Raw genomic sequence first — 17,958 nt, 5'->3', positions numbered from 1 at the left:
TAAACAGCAGGAGGCAGTAGAAAAGCAATAGTGCTGCTTTATTCTGATCAAGAATCAGGTCTCTGAGATATGACTAAAACAAAAGGTACCCACATACACCTCCACTCACTTACAGTGATCTAACTTAGATTGCTTTTAAGCCCAACAGTAAAAAGTACACTATGAGAGGAAACCAGATTTCCCAGTGGAAAATATTGAAATCACTGAGAGAACATAGAGACTAGACATACTACGACGGATGGCTGGGGCCCTTTCCTGGCTGGAACTCTGTCAAAAGGAGGGATCAAGAAAGCAGATCTGGAGCGCTAGACGGCACTCCCCCTGGGTTGCAGCAGTGTCCCTTTCCCAAAGGGCTCAATAGAAATTGGAGTTTGGCAATGTAGGGGCCGATACGGGGAGTTGCAGAGCTCTGCTTTGCTGGGTTTCCACCACAAATGGGAGTGCTTCCAGACCTCACTAATGAGCCACTTGGAGTACTCCCAGGTGCAGTATAAAAGGGACCGCCTCACTTCACTCAGGGAGGCAGAGTCAGGAGGATGACGATGACAACAACAACAAAGTTTGCTGGAGGAAGGGGACAGAGAGAAGAAAAGTGCTGTGCTGTGAATATTGTGTTTTTGTACTGTGCTAGGCATTGGTGGAAAACTTGGGAAATGTTTCCCATATCAAAATAAAACCTGTGTGTTGCTGGACTTGGACCTAGTGTCTGTCGGTCCCTTGTTGACAACAATAATCCAGTTAGGAATCAAATTAGGATCCATGCATATTGCTATGGCAATGCTGTCCACTGTGCCACCCACTAACGCAGCCAAATTATCAAACCCACTGAAATGCTTTTCAGTATTTCTTAATACTCTCTGGGTATCACTTCAGGAAGTGTACAAAATGTGAATCTTCTAGAATGACCCTGAAATCAGCTATCATCTCGACAAACCGCATTAACACATGAAATACACAATATTTTATTGTGTTATCAGATCACCTGTCACATAAACGAAAGGTACCCGCTAACCTTAATGGTTCTTTTCTTAATGGGGGAAAGAAAGAAATATCAAAACAGTCCATATTATACTCTGTGTATTCAGCTCCTACTGACTGGAACTTTATTTTATTCCTTAAGTTCAATCCAGTTTACCACCAATAGAGAACTTCTGAAAAGCATCTGTTTGAGCTTTTAAAGTATATCAGCTTGACATGGAATCAGTCGTAGCTCATGACTCACTAATAACTATCAGAAAGAGAGACTGACATCAAACTTTTACTTAAAAATTATATTTATGTGCATATTAACTAATAGCAGCAAACATAAGCAATACAAGGAATTGTACAACCTGGGTGGGTTCATGCAGTCTTCATTCAGTCCTAGATGACATTTCCCTGATGGTTCAGTTCATTAGTTACAGAATATATATCCTTTTAAAGAAAAATTGAAAAGTATTTCATGCCGGAGGCAGAGTACCTTTATTCATATTCAGCTTGCAGCGGTGCTACTGAGGAATGAAACTTCAACTCCCAGCAGTTCCTGCAGTGGCTCTGATTAGTCATCTGCTGAGGGTGCAGGGGCTGTTGGGGAAAGGAGGCCAGTTACACAGTGGGGGAAGTCTTTTGTGCTTGTTGTCTGGAATTGCCTGTCAGTTTGCCTTCCCGTTTTACTACCTGTGGATTCTTGTTTTGTCCTGGATCATCTCCTGTTTTGGGTGTATGGACTGTCTGGTGTCTTCCTGCTGCACGAGGACTGTCTGAAGATTTGTTGTCGTCCTGTAAAGAAAGGAGTGCTCCTGATCCCTTTCATCACGTGCCATCATCTCATCAGGAAATACTGGTAGGACTGACATTCACATACAGCATGCTGATGTCTGGACTATCTACTTCCATCATTTTATTTTATCAGTTGCTGTTTTTCATCGACTTCATCATGTGTGGGTTTTGTTAGTTGTTTGTTATTGTTGAATTCGTATTTATTGTATATCGCCATAAAGGGAACTGGGGTGGAATCATTGTAGTTTGTATAGTTATATTTTGTTTATTACTGTTTAATACATTCTTCAATTACTGTTTTATTACTGGTTGCTTTTTTGACTCTGTGAGGTAGTGTGCGTGAGTCGGGCCAAGGCTTGGTGAATTCCTGGGATCCCCACCAAAAATATAAATAAATCACAATCATAGGTGGAAAGAATCTTAGCTGGGTTTTTTTAGTCCACTACAAGTTGGAAGGCATCTTGTAAAACGTCCATTTTTTACAACTGAGATAAGCTCTTTTGAAAGATCAGAAAAGCAACTGGAAGCCCAGGTTTTTTTTTACTTAATTCTTTTTGGGAAAAAAAAGTCAGAAAAAGGGTGGCTACACTCACTTGCCCTTCTTTCCGCTAGAAAAGCTCCCAGTTTTTGAAAAAGTTGAAGTTAAGGTCGATTTCCAGGGGATTCTTTATATCTAAGCAAAATACTCTGAATCCTGCTTTGCCTTTCAGCTCTCCCTTAATACACTGCACCCCTGTTCATCTTGACAAGACTTTTAAGCTTAGGCCATTTACCCAAAATCTGTCATTTGAAAAGATTAAAACATCTCCCATAAACACAGGTAGCTGTTCTATCCACTGGTTTTCTGCTCAGATTTGGGTCAATATTATTATTCATATGTGTGTACACCAGCTGCTTCTATAAAGTAATAAGATAAGTTTGGTATTTTTTAATTCAAAGTTATTTTTTGTGTTTTATTAAGAAAGTGCTCCCAGGAGACATTTTGGAATTTGGCACAGTTGCTTCTTAGTCAGGAAAAGTTTGGCTTAGGGCAAAAAGTTTTTACCCTGGAAAATGTACTTAGTGATTACACTTGCTCATTGTTACACCCTGTACAGCAGCAGGTACCACTGCCAGTATTATTAAAATTTACCTGTCCAACCTTTTGATGAGCCCACAAATTCCTGTAGAGTGATGGTGGAATGCCAAAGTAAAACACTTTAGCATAAAATACAAGACAGAGAGCCAGCCTTGATCAGTTTAAACCAGGGCACACTTGTGCCATCCAGCCATGTGGACAATTGGTATTCAAACTAGCCTGTGCATCTTTGTTTCCAGATACTTTTTTTTTCAACCCAAATCCTAGAGATTACATATACATATCTACTATATTACATATATATTACAATCAGTGTGCAGGTAAAGAATATGAACCTGGACCACCAGAACTGCACCAAGCACTGACCCACCATGCCAAGTTACTATCCAAATGAATTTCTAAATATATTCTAATATAATTGCAATTATTTACTTATTACTTTCTTAAGTGAGTATATGAATGTACTTAAAATAAAATTAATACTTATTTGTCCCAAATATTATATGAGTCTATCATTCCGTTGTGTGCTTTATTATTTTAGGAGCATCAGAACTGATCTGCTATGTTCATGTTTTATAACTGAAGTTATATTGACAAAAAGCATTTTTTTGAAAGTGAATGCACATTAATTATTAATCTTTTTACAAACAATTTATGAAGCTGCTATACATTTATTATGGAGCAGGAAATATCTGTTGTACTTGTAACCCAAGACTGCTATTTACCCCTTATGCGGAATGCTCAAAAATAAGGCAGGAAACAAGATTAATGGTTATTCAATTCAAATGAAAGAGTCGTGCAGAGACGGCATTAATATGTCTAAAGTTGGAGTTTCCAGGTATTAGATACACTGGTGCTGCATAAAACACAGAACAGCATGCACAGAAATAAACAATGCGATGGTGGAATGTTTATAATTGCTAAAAATGGCTTCATGACTCTGTTCAGCAGCTTTTCTCCTTTACAATAGGGATGATTTAATAAACCTTGTGTAAAAATTGTTTTAAAACTCTTAACTGGCAAGTCTTTGTCAGTACTTCTTACCTTATGCATTGTAGACACATGTAAATGTACATAATGCAAAACGTTAACTAATTAAAAACATAAATATTTGTAATTATTTCCATAGAATGTCTCTAATATTCCTTATCATTATTCATGAAATTAAGTTATTGTAATTCATATCTGAAAAAAATCATATTACATGACAGTCAACACTAATTAATTAATATTCAACAATTGCATGAAACAGAACAATAAAACAAAACAGACTACCATGTCTATTTTTTAAATCAGAGAGCTCACACTGTGTAATTTACTGTAAAATAACTTCACTAAATGTGATTTTCCTAATGTTAATACTGCCATGTACAGTTTCCTTTGCCATGGCAACCCAATGCAGAGTCTGGCATCTTCTATTTAGGCATCTAAAACACAAATGAAAGATTTATATGACACTTCCATGACTAGTATTTAGAATATAATGCAAAGGAATTAGTCTACAAAATACTATGATATAATAAAAAAGTAAACATTCAAAAATAATAAATAGTTATAATATACTTTATTAATAAACTAAAGATAAATCAAACACTTAACAAGCATGCACTTAATTAGAAAATGTTAAGCAACTTTGATTGGAGGCCATGCTGGTTGAGAAAATATTACAAGTTTAAGATAAATACAGTACAGTTTGCAAAATAATGAAATACAGAAAAAAATATTTTTTTGCAAATGTAAATGTTCTCATCTTACTTTTTTAAAACCAACACAGAAGGCAGTTGAGTGTGAAATATTCACTTGAAAATGTCCAGTTCCCAGGTCTAACTAATATAACTTGATGTAATTAAATAAAATTTCTCTAGCGGGTGTTAGATCCCCTTCTAGACAGTCATATTAGAATAATCTCTTTTGGTAAATACCAATAAAACCTTTTCACTAGATGATCACACCATGCTATCTGGTTTCAGTTGATCCAGAATGGTAGGAGCAGCTCTGCTCCAAAGTCCACGTGGACTGTTAAGTTCTTTAACTCTAGAATCTCATTTTGCATATTCTATCAAATTTTTTAATCATTTCCCACAACACATTAATATATGAGGATGGGGATTGTACATTAACAACTAAATTTTGAGGAAAGATTAATAGAATTATCAGAGCTTATGAAAAAACTTGTAGATCCATCCCACCATAAATTGCTTCTCACCTCTCCTCAGCATCTTTTGTCCTTTAAATGTGTTGTTAAGCAGCAAGCAGTCTGCTGTCACATCCCCCACCAGCACACAGTTTTCTCAGCTCAGGTCTGTTTACCTGCGTGTCAGTTGCTTGGAGTTGTATAGAGTGAGAAGTCAAGCAAAATCACACCTTTTACAAATACTATTTCGTTATTTGGAACATTTGCATTTCATGTGTGTTCCGTGTCTACAACGATCTATGTGAAAAATTATTAAAAAAGAAACTTTTTCATGTTTTAGTAATAATTGCCAAAATGTAGACATGAAGTTTATAATGTGTGAAGCCTAAAGTCCAAATATCAAAGAAACACTTTCACAAAGGTTACAAATAAAACAGAACAAGTGAGCTTTTATTCAAAAATATAACTGCAGAAAAACAACACGCGTTAAGGTGCGACATTGACACGCATTTACTACAACTTCTTTGGTGGCGCAATGGTATCAGCTGTTGGCTGGTAATCGAAACTTTACGGGTTCAGTCCCTGATGAGTCCATTTTGAGAAGTGAGCTGCTTTTATCGTTACTATTTTAGAATAAAAACATACATTTGATATCAGTCTGTAACAGCCGGTGTAAATGTATAATACTTGTAAAGGTTAGCTTTGTTTTTTTTTATTCAGTTTCATTCTCTCAGTCACGTTCAAGATCCTACCCTACCCCCTCCCCCCATCTGACACTGCTGTTTTTATATAAAGACGTGCAATACTTGTGACTTTAGGTTGTAGGAAGTAAGTAACTAAATCCAAATAAATAACATTCTATCTGGCTTTTATATACAAAGTACAGCGACAGCAGCTTCCACCTGCAGCTATAGACTATAGCTATAGATCTTCGTGAACGCGACTGAGAGAATGGAACTGAATTAAAAAAAAAAAAAACTAACCTTTACAATTATCATGCATTTACACTGGCTCTTACAGACTGACTGAAATCAAATGTATGTTTTTATTCTAAAACTAGGCTGACCCACCTTTTAAGGCGACCGACTTTTAAGTTGACCACTTCTTAAGGCAATTCAATATGTAGATCAATTTGATATTTTATACAAACTCATTAATTTGGTTATATTGCATTTGAGCGGTATTATTTTAATACTCGTAGTTTCTGTTATTTTTGTGATGAAATTTAAACTTTTTTTCTATATTGAGGTCACCCTTTTGAACCCCTGATATTTACTACGCGGCGAGGCATTTGTACTCCATCAACATTAATTATTTCCAGAGACATAATTTTGTCTATTTTTCCAGCGCATCGCACACAAAAGCAAGGGAACGATGGAAGCACCAGAACTCTGCTCACATCATGTCGCTTCATACCACAAGCTGCAAGTAGTAAGTCTGTGATAAGTGGAATACCGCTACGCTTTCCACTCACGGGACAAGGACAATCCCGACCGCTTTTATATAGTAAGAAAGAAGAAGAAGATATCGCACAGTCTGGAGTAGAAAATCATCTTTTACCTGGAAAAATGACACTACAAATCCCATCGTGCATTGCAAAATGGACGGGGCGTGTGTGAAACTCCGCGCCTGCGTAGCACTCATGGGACGGAAGGACAATCCCGACCGCTTTTATATAGAAGGATAGTACAGTACATGCAATATTATTTGAAAATGAACAGCGTCAGATCGGGCGCATATTCAAACCCGATCTGATGCTGTTCATTTTCAAATAATATTGCATTAATGTAGTGATGTTTTTACATATATTGTCTCTTTCATTCATCTTGCAGTTTGTAATCAGTGACTGCGTGTTTTTTTCCCCGATCTTGCCAGTTCGCACATGTTGCTGTATGGTGGTGTTTCTTTTGTACTCCAGGACATGCAGAGGACAGAATAGTACAGAGCAGTAAGTTCAGCGCTATGCAATCAGACAGACAGACAGGCGGAGAAGTCACTAGATATATAAATAAACATTGAAGGCACTGTATAATAGATATATAAAAAAATAGCTAAGGGGATAGATATATAGATAGATAGGAAGAAAAGGCAGACAGGGAAGCTCCTATATAACAATAAAATTACTGTTATTACTATATAGTTAGACAGGGAGTTCAGGCAGGCAGAACGGCGAAGGTTAAAAATAAAAAAATTTTCTCCCCAGCGGGGAATCGAACTCGGATCTCTTGAGGTACAGCAAGTCTGCTGTGGTCTACGTGACGAAATATTATCACTACGCCACAAAAGCAGTTGTTAAATTCTTGAACCTTTTATGAAAGTGTTTATTTGATCTTTGGCCTTCAGGCTTCACACATTTTATAGTTTATGCCTACATTTTGTAACATTTATTACTAAAATATAAAAAAGTTTCTGTTTTAACATTGTGTTTACACAGATTACTGTAGAAACGGAACACACATGAAATGCGTGTGTTCCAAATAACAATCTATTATTTCCACTCTAAAACTCCACTTCACTCCCAGATAATCGAGGCATGAGGCAAGTCAGTGGGGGGATGGAATAGCCGGCTGCTTGCAGTTTGTTTTTATCGGCACATTTACAGGACAAAGGAGGCTGGCAGAGAGGTGAGAACGGTTTTAAGAAGCGATTTAAGGTGGGGCGGATCTACGAGTTTTTTTGTAGACTCTGGTAATTCTAGTGTTAAAAGAGCTTTTCAGTTTAAGCAAAAGAAGAGTAAGAGGAGAAAAGACTGAAGTGTTTAAAATTATGAAGGGATTTAGTACAGTGAATCAAGAGTGTTTTTTTAAAGGAATTCAACATGAACATGGGGACACAGTTGGAAACTTGTTAAGGGTACATTTTGCACAAATATTAGGACAATTTTCTTTACGCAGAAAACCATAGACACTTGGAATAAGCTACCAAGTAGTGTGGTACTGTAGGACTTTAGGTACTTTCAAAATTTGACTTGATGGTTTTTTGGAGGAATTAAGTGGATAGGACTGGTGAGCTTCGTTGGGCTGAATGGTCTGTTCTTGTCTAAATTGTTCTAATGTTCTAAATCAAGAGCTTGCTTTACAAATACCTCCACTACTAACATAGAAACCGTTAGTCAGTATCATAAGGTACTTAAATCATTTATTTTTGAACATCTTAATTGAGCTCTTACTGTCCAATTCCATGTGCATTATGAATACTCTTTTAGTTTAAATAACACATAGTAGAGTGTTTACATGTGTGGAATAATTAATACATAAATAAATAAAAAGAAAGGAAGGTGAACTACTATAGAGGTTATTAAAATTGTAATTTACTATTATTTTTGATGTTGTTATTGACATTATCAAATGACATTTAAATTCAGTTTGAGGACTTGCTAGTTTAATTAATCACTGTTGATTGGACTGTTCATATATTTAACTAAGTCTGTTATATTGCTATTGTAATGTCTGCAATATTTCTTGAATAAAAGTCCCTCAATCATCATTACTTGCTGTTATTCTCTTGTAATCAGCCTTAGAGCACTGATACTGCTACCAAATTACTACTCCTGGTTACAGGAATGAGATGTCAGATTGGCCTGGACCGCATATTTAACAGCAGTTATTCTCCGATCATAAAGTCACCATTGCACATGAGAGTATAGAGTGCTTGTTTATTTCAAAACACTGTGAACTTCCCAAAGTATTATTTACTTTTTTAAATGTTGAATAGATTTTTTGCTTTCCTTAGCTCCATTGTCAATTGGCTGTATCTCCTGTTAGCTGGACCTCATGTTAGCATGACTTCTTTTACAATATTGCACACTGTTTATTTAAATAGATATGAAAGCTTATATATGTAAATGTTGTATGTAAATGTATTATATTTGACAGCTTATGAATGTAAAAGTATGGTTATGTATTCTGCTGCTGTATTATACTTGTAAATCTGCTTTGAGGATATCCCTTAGGGAAGGGTGCTTTGTTCAGTATTTTACTGTTGAAAAAAAGCCAAGGAGGTGAAGTATACTAAGAACAGTAAGAAACAAATTATACAGAAAAAAATAGAAAATGCGCCAAATTAATGCGTTCCTACATTTTTCACAATTGAAATCATACATTTCTCAAGGAGTATTAATGACACAAAGAATTATTTCCTTGAAAATTCTGTTACTTGAAAAATCTGCTTCAATTAATTAGATTTTCAACAAGAATATAAGGCAACATATGTGGAGATTAGTTTAGGGTAACTTTCTAGCAATTATAAAAATAAATTATAATATCAAAATGTACAATATACATATTTTATAATTTTTATATAATTTATAATAAGGTAAATTTCAAACAAAACCATTGCAAAATATCTCTTTCTACAGAGAACCATAGAAGCATTGAATATGTTAGTAGGATGGTAGATATTTTGCAGACTTTAGGTGAATAATATAATGTAAGGTTTTAGATGAATTATGTAATGTATTAGGCAGCTATTATTTAAAATTTTTCATTGAGTGAAACTTTTCTAAAATGTTCTGTACATGTTACACAATGTGTTGTATTAGGCAGCTGTAAAAAATTATGTGGGCTGTTTAACTGTGAGGTAATTCAATGAAGAAGAAGGACCTCCTTTCTATCCTCTGTTGTTAGCTGCATTGTTGAATGCAGATACTATAATAGCGCAACTCTTTTTATATATATGTATTATGGTGTGCAGGACATAATATAACAACAACATACCTGGGGCCTCATGCATAATGCCGTGCATCAAATTCACAATAAAACATGGCGTATGGACAAAAGTCGAAAATGTGCGTACGCACAAAAATTCAGATGCACAAAACCATGCATAAGCCAACTTCCACACACTTCCGTTACATAAATTCCGGTCAATGTGAAATGTAATGCTCATGCACGCGCCTGCTACCCCACCCCGTCAGCTCCCAGAAGTATGCCTCTTTGAATATGCAAGTCGATATAAATATTCCCTTAAGTACCCCATTCTGTGAAAAGACAATGGTAAAAGCACAGGGAAAAAGAAGAATTTCAGCAAATGCTGAGTGGAAATAATGAAAAACGTACTATTTGTTAGTTTAAGCAGTTGCATAAACAACAAAAGGAAGTTGATCGAAAGGTCAAGATCAGAGAGTTGCACAGTGCCTGAAATAAAAAAAGAAGTAGTTAGATATTAAAGTTGCCGTGAAAAGGCGAGTTGTAGCTCACCGTCTTGAGTGTCATACGGAAGTGTATTAAAAATACTGACACAGTGAAAAAAAGGTTGAAATCTTCACATTAATCTCATAGTTTATTTTGTCATTGCATTAGAACGCCTGAATATCCCTGGAGCGCAGCACTTCCGCCACACCAGGAAGTGCCGGGGGATAGACGACAGGGGACACCCGGACGGCTTCCGGGTGCGCAGCCGACACTTCCGCCACACTGGGGCGTGTCTATGGAGGAGTGCCAGGAAGCAGCTGGAGCCCATCCAGGTTCCTATTTAAGGGGCCGCCTCCCTTCAGTAGAGGGCGGAAGTCGGGTGGAAGAGAGACGGAGCTGGAGAGAGAGGACTGGAGGCGGCCAGGAAGGCACAAAGACTGTGAGGCCTGGACATTGGGGGAGCGGTGCAAGAGGCACTGGGGTTTGCGGTGCACGTATATGGATTTGTAAATAGTGTAAATAAACGGTGTGTGGTAGAACTTATGATGTCCGTCTGTGTGTGTCTGAGTCCACAAACATCAAAAACTTAATTTTGAAATCAATGTGCAATTTACTAGAGTTTCTCAGATTCCATCATAACTAAAGTAGCACATTAAATGCTGCATAATCTATTTGTTCTTCTATGTGTTCTATGTGTGTGAATCACTACATGCTTCTTAAACGGGCTTTCTCTTACGATGACAGGACACAGAATACATTACATTCGTAATATTACAGGTCTCTGAATAATTAAAATACTAAGATGTATACTTGATATTATTTTCATGATGAAATGAATAAAAGCATGCATTAATAACCATGGGGCCACAGTGGCACAGGGATAGTGATGAGCTGATACCCTGCCCAGAGATTGTTCCTACCTCCTGCAAAATGCCTTCTGCGCAACCCTTGATGAAGAAATTTATTGCAGCAGTACTGTCACTTCCAAATGTACTAAGCCCAAATTCCTGTCCTTCCTTTTCTTTCTCCAAGTAACCAATCACCACACAATCAGCTTTTTAATAAAGGCCAAGCCATCTGTAAGCTTAGAATGCTGATTCTTTAAAAAGTTTACAGAAACATTGAAATATTTTCGTAGTACATGTTTAATTATTCCATCCATCTGTCTATCCAGAGACGAACCAGTTCCAGCAAGCATACAGTGCGAGGCAGAAACAATCCATGATTGGGGCACCAGTTCATCGCTACCGCTGTCCACTTTGTTCACACATTTAATTAATAACAGTATACATTATTTAAATGAAGGTAAAAATGTATCCATATAATGTAATATATATACAGTACTTTACTGCATTTCATCTTAAAAATGATATCAAGAGCTCCAAGAAGATAGTGCTTAGACATCTAAATAGACTTAGAAGCCAGTCATCATCATCTGTAAATACACACTCTCTTCTGTTGAATTGAATTTCTTTACTGTTATTGTATGGTAAAATTACAGTCAATATGCAAATCCTCCATATACTTATTTTCCTAACATCAATAATATTAACAATAATAATAATAATACATTAAAAAACAATGAATATATACAATATGAAAGCATAAGTGGCTCAGGTTGTGCAATATTACAATTGTAATGCAAGTTTTCAGTGAGGTTATTGTAATTATAAGTACAAACAATTCTATTGGGAGCACTTGATGGACTGTGTGGACGAAGACTTCAGACAAGACAGCAGGTGTGGTTAATAAAGCAGCTTTATTTTGCAGCGTCACAGTGAGAAGAGTTTCAGAAAAGCAGACAATCAATATACATGACAGCGTCAGGGCTCTTCTGAACCCCGTCTGTTGGGTGGGGCAAAGTTTTTATACCCCTAGAATGCGTGATTTAATATCATTATGAAATGCAACAGTTGACACTTTTATTATACACAATCCTTGAGCCCCTTCAACACCCCTTGTGCAACTTGATTTCTTGGCCCCTTTGTTATGGCATTCAGATGTAAACTAAGGGAAAACGTGATAAGGCAGACTAATCTGTGGAATGCTTAAACCTTGAGTCCTTTGGACAAATATTTTTCTGTTTTGCTCAGCAAAGCATGCTTTTACATAATGTATGGTTTCGTAAAGCTTACTTCTCAGACATGAATTAGTACAAGGGAATGAAGAGAGCATTCATCTTCCACAACTGATTGAGTGCCTTTAGAGCTTTTGGGATGAAACTGTTTCTGAACCGCAAGGTCCGTACAGTAAAGGCTCTGAAGTGTTTGCCAAATGGAAGAAGTTCAAGTAGACTGTGCACATAGCTGAGGCAGCATGTGCTAGAAGCTGTACCCTGATAGAATTCTTTCCGCTCTTGACACAATCTGCGGTAGAGCTTTCCGATCAGCTGCTGTATACCACATACAGTGTGTTAAAATACCCTGAATGCTACACTGAAAGTAACAACACTAAAGCATCTATGATATTTGGAATAGTTTGACCATTCTGTTCATCATTATATTGTTACAGGTTGAAAACAATCACATGCCTTAAACTAAAGAAAAATATGTGGTTAATTTCAGTGTATATAATAAAGCCATGTCAGGGATGTAAATCAAATAAATAAAGGGAAACAGTAGCACTGCTTTGACGCTGGGTGCCGCCAGTTTACAAAACTGAGCGATATGAGCGTGGAGTACTAGGCCAGAAAAACACCATTAGTGAGCTGTTCAGAATTGCAACCTGAGAGAAAGGAAGCAGAGTGTGACAGGCAAGAGTAATGCCTTTTGAAACAAAAAATGTGGAGTAGTGGACAGCCTACATTGATTCAAGCACTTTGTAGAAACTAATAATATTAGAGATGATAAAATTTTTTAATGCTACTTAGTGTTTTAGCACACAAAACACATGAAATGTTTTGTAGCCTATTGATACTAGAGAAGCTGGGCATGAAGAGATACAGTATGTGTTGACATTGCAGGAGTGTTACAACTGCACTTTTTTTCGAAGGAATGCAAAAATGATATAATTGCACAACATGTGGCAATGCTTATAAGACTGTTAGAATAGTGAGAGCTTGGAGGATACCTGGTTGATGCACACTACATGTCAGATTTGTATGTGCATTGAAAAATGATGCCGTACAACAATACCTTTTAGTGGTGGTTACACTCGTGGTCCAGAGAGCAAAGAAGACAACATACTCAGTTGAAAGAGTCCCAGCAACTCAGTGGATATCTAAAGGTAAACTCTATTTAACTGCTATCAAATAAAACCACAATATTGTTGTATAAAGCATGTTATAATAATGATGGTTGTTGGTATAAAATTGAAACTATAAAATATGTGACAAGAAGGAATACATTTTGGTGTGTGTGTACAAAGCCTAAAAGACTGTGGTGAGACAGAAAAATAAGCATACTGGTGCAGGAATTAAATTTTTAAAGGAGATAAATTGGGAAACTATGCGCTACTATCTGGACAAAAGGTGAACATTCTCAATCCATTGAATGTGCTTTTGAGTAATGTAAGTCATCGATGTTGGTTAGAAAAGTGTGAGTCTTCATTTAAACAGGCAAAGATTTGCTTTTGTCTGCTATAATATTGTTTATGAACATGCAGATATTGTTTTTTGGATGTTTGGTATGGGTTTTTATTATTGATATTAACTTCTATCAATAGTTTTTCAACATCAAAACAGTGCCATTTTGTGACTTACTTTCTGTGGTCACGGACACATTGTTGTTAAGAACAACACCCATTGTTAATCATGTGATCTAATGGTAACTGATGAGAACACCAAGCAAGAAAGCATGTTCATAGTAAGTAATATGCGGCCACAAAAGAATGATTGGAAAATAAAGCTGAGAGAAGGACGTGTGGAATCTTAACAGGCTGGGGTCTGAAGTCAATTTAAAAAGCAAAAGGCCCTTACACTGAGTTGGCTTTTCAACCCTAACTTAAAATAATGTTCACTAGTGGCTAGTGATGGACTATAAACAACATGACTACAACCGTTATAAAACACCATTGAATGATGGTAGTCACAGCAAAAACCCATTCAACTCATCATCATAATGACAAAACACAAAATAAGGAAAAAATACCCTAAAACTCCCAGAAAATAAATAAATAGTTTCTTTCGGTACAAAACAATTATTCATCCAAAGATTTTCAAGATGGTGACAGACTATTCTCAGTGTTCAAGATTTAGATTAGATTAGATTAGATTAGATTAAATAAACTTCATTGATCCAATTTGGAAATTTAGATGCATTCAGCGGCAGAAATATAAAAACAAACATACAGACTTACAGGAATAATAACACAATAAATCATTATATACATTAATTAATTTTTGCAATTAATGTGGCCTATTTAAATCGTTAAAAAATATTGTCGCATCTAGGGCCAGGTAAGCGACAAATGCCACAGGCAGTGCTTTGGTCAGGGTGGCATTTTCAAGTATTTTTTTTAACATTACAAAACAATGATACAAATAAGTTAAGCATGCACCTAAAGAATTACATACACATCCAGTACCGTATTTATATACAGTCACACACGTGCACTTAGAAAGCAGCTATCAAGTCCCAAGGTGAGTGATATTTCGTGAGATGAGGGGTTGTTTATGTGCACTGATGTCTCTCTCTCTTTATCTATAATTCACCTACCTTTCTTCCGGTCTCACTGAGTGGCCACGCTCGCACACCATGTAACATCCATGGCATCACTTCTGGTTCCTGTGCAGAGACGTCACTTCCGTTGTGCCACTTCCTTCCACTATGTTTTATTTTCACTATATAAACGCCATGATAATGACTGTATGTGTCGATTGTGATCAATATCTTGATTTATTTTTACCTTATTTTCATCTTTGTCCGTTGGACAATATACGAGGACATTCCCCAACTCATTTTGAGCATTGAGCAATACCTTATATACTTTTTCATTTAAAGGTTTAACACTTCCTATTACACTTTTCACAATGATATGCCACATGTCAATACATAGCACTGGTGTTCATGTTCTTGATTTATACTGACATAGGTGCAGGGAAGTGAGAAGAACGGGTGGGGGGGCTTAATGGCACTCCTGGTGCAATGCTAGAGAAAAGTTGCAAAGTTAAAAATAACGCTCTCACCTTTGTTTTCATTTCATTTTTCTGTAAAAAAATTGTATCAAAGTCATATCACATAAGTGCTAAATAACTTATTTCTGAATGACATTAAAACCAAAATAAGTCTTTAATACCTCTGTATTTAACTCACCATTCTGACTGCCCTAATATGACAAAAGTCTACAAAATAACAGTGTAATGATTATCCCTACCCATGATTCATGTTTGCAGCATATTTGCTAATTTATGAAAGAACACAACATAACCATCCAAGTAATGCATGGTGTCAGTTTATAAGCGAGATAGTAGCTACAGAGATCTTTTTTAGGGTGCCAAGAGGAAAGGTGTAGGTAGAGCAGTATTTTCCAACCTTTTTTCTGTGGTGGCACACTTTTTGTAACCCAAAAAATCCTGAAGCACAAAATGATTCTGCCAACCACAAAAGCATTAAACCAATACATGTGCTAAACTGTCTGAAGGGCCTGGACAGTGGCGCGGCAAAAAAAGCAGCTCAGAGATTGACATTCACAAACACATCACTTAGTAAGCACTTTGGACACATTTACCAGCTGCTTTTTCTCTTTGTCTACTGATGCAATTGGTCTCACCCTACTGACCCAGGGTCAGAGGCAACTCGTATACCCACTGGCCCTCAAATCTGTGAGAGTTTCTGGCAAACATGAACCAAGGCAGATGGACGTTCAAAACCTACACTTGGCGTAAAGCCACGCACTTTTTCCACGGTACCTCATACCTCATACCTTGTCGTACACAAGTTCTCCGCTCGGTTTAGCAGACTGGCGATACCCAGTGTCAAAGCAGTGCTACTGTTCCTGTGTGGTTACTCCTTATTTTCCTGACGCGGCTTTATAAATACACTGAAACTAACCGCATATTGTTTATTAGTGCAATGCATCTGATTGTAATTAACTTGTAACAATATAATGGTCCAGGGAATAGCCATAGTATTCCAAATGCCATAACTGCTTTAGCATTGTTACTCTCACTGCACCTTCTTCTTCTTTCAGCTGCTCCTGTTAGGAGTTGCCACAGCGGATCATCTTTTTCCATATTACTCTCGCTGCACCACTCGTAGTATTTATATAACTGTATCTGAGTGTGAATCACAGCAGCAGCTGATCGGAAAGAGAATTATCGGTATACAGCATCAGGAACACGCTACCTCAGCCACGGCAAAACGTTTAAAAGCCTTTACTGTACGGACCTCGCAGTTCAGAAACAGTTTCATCCCAAGAACTATAAACACACTCAATCATTGCTCCTTGTAGAACTGTTTGTACTCACTTGCACTACAGTTATATTGCACAACCTGAGCCACTTTATAACGCGCGTATTTACATATGATGACGATATCATTTTTAAGATGAAATGCAGCAAAATACGTTTATTATATTATACAGGTAAAACTTTAATTTCATTTAAATAATCTATATTCTTCACTGGGACTGGCGTGAAGGATAGAATAATAAAACATGTACAACGAAGATGTTTCAATGTTCCTTAATCTTTTTGAAGAATCGACACTCTAAGCTTACAGATGGCTTAACATCTATTACAGAGGCAATCGGTTACTTGGAGAAAGAAAAGCAAGGACTGCAGGGGTGGCCACGTCAATATATATTGAATATAAAACAGAAAGAGAAAATAACGACACAGCTAAAAACGCAGCGGCAAATTTCGACAAAAGTTAAAGTCTTGTGTCATGAGCACGAGGCAGGTATGCAGTGTCCGCAACGGACGTGGCCATCCGCCGTGCATAAGATACCATATCGACATAGGCGGGCGAAGGAGCCACCGATTCTTTCTCTGCCCAGGGCCACCACAAGCCTAGAGCCGCCCAGGATTACTGCTGCAATAAATTATTTCATCGAAGGTTGCGCACAATCACTGTGCCGTGAAACCCATGTTTACTAACATGCTTTAACTCCTATCATCATGAAAATGATATCACGTATACATCTCAGTATTTTAGTTATTCAGAGAGCTGTAATATCACGAATGTAATGGATTCTGTGTCCAGTCGGAGGAAGAGAGCCGGTTTAAGAAGCAAGTAGTGATTCACACACATAGAGCACATACAAAACAAAGCATTTAACGTGCTACTTTAATTACGATGTGATTTGAGAAACTGGTTAATTAAACGCTTTTAAGATGACGTTTATGATGTTCTACTTTAACGACAAAATAAACTACATGATTAAAGTGGAAATTTCGAGATTGAAGTTGATATTTCGTGCTTTTTTCCCCACTGTGTGCCTTTTTTTTCTCTGTACCCTAAAAAGCTTTCATATGACAATCAGACGGTGGGCTACGACTCGCCTTTTAACGGCGACTGATATCTGAGCTTTCAAGTTTCTCCAACATGCTATGTCACTCGATCAACTTCCTTTTGTTGATTATACAACGGTTTAATTAAACAAATAGTATGTTTTTCCTTTGCCTCCACTTGGTATTCGCTGAAATTCTTATATTTACCCCCGTGCTTTTCCCATTGTCTTTTCACAAAAGGCTGAGCTTAAGGGCGATTTATATTGATTTGCATATTCAAAGAGGCGTAATTCTGGGAGGAGTTGGGGCATTACATAAAGCGCATGCACAAGCGTTACTTTTCACGCTGACCAGGATTTATGTAGCTGAAGAATGTGGAAGTTGGAGTACGCACAGATTCCTGCAGCTGGATTTTTCTGTTCGTAAGCACATTTTGGGTTTTGTGCTTACGCCATGTTATAGTGCG

The sequence above is a fragment of the Polypterus senegalus genome, chromosome 3 (assembly GCF_016835505.1).
Source record: "Polypterus senegalus isolate Bchr_013 chromosome 3, ASM1683550v1, whole genome shotgun sequence".
Classification (NCBI taxonomy): Eukaryota; Metazoa; Chordata; class Cladistia; order Polypteriformes; family Polypteridae; genus Polypterus; species Polypterus senegalus.
Note: the sequence above shows the minus strand (reverse complement) of the source record.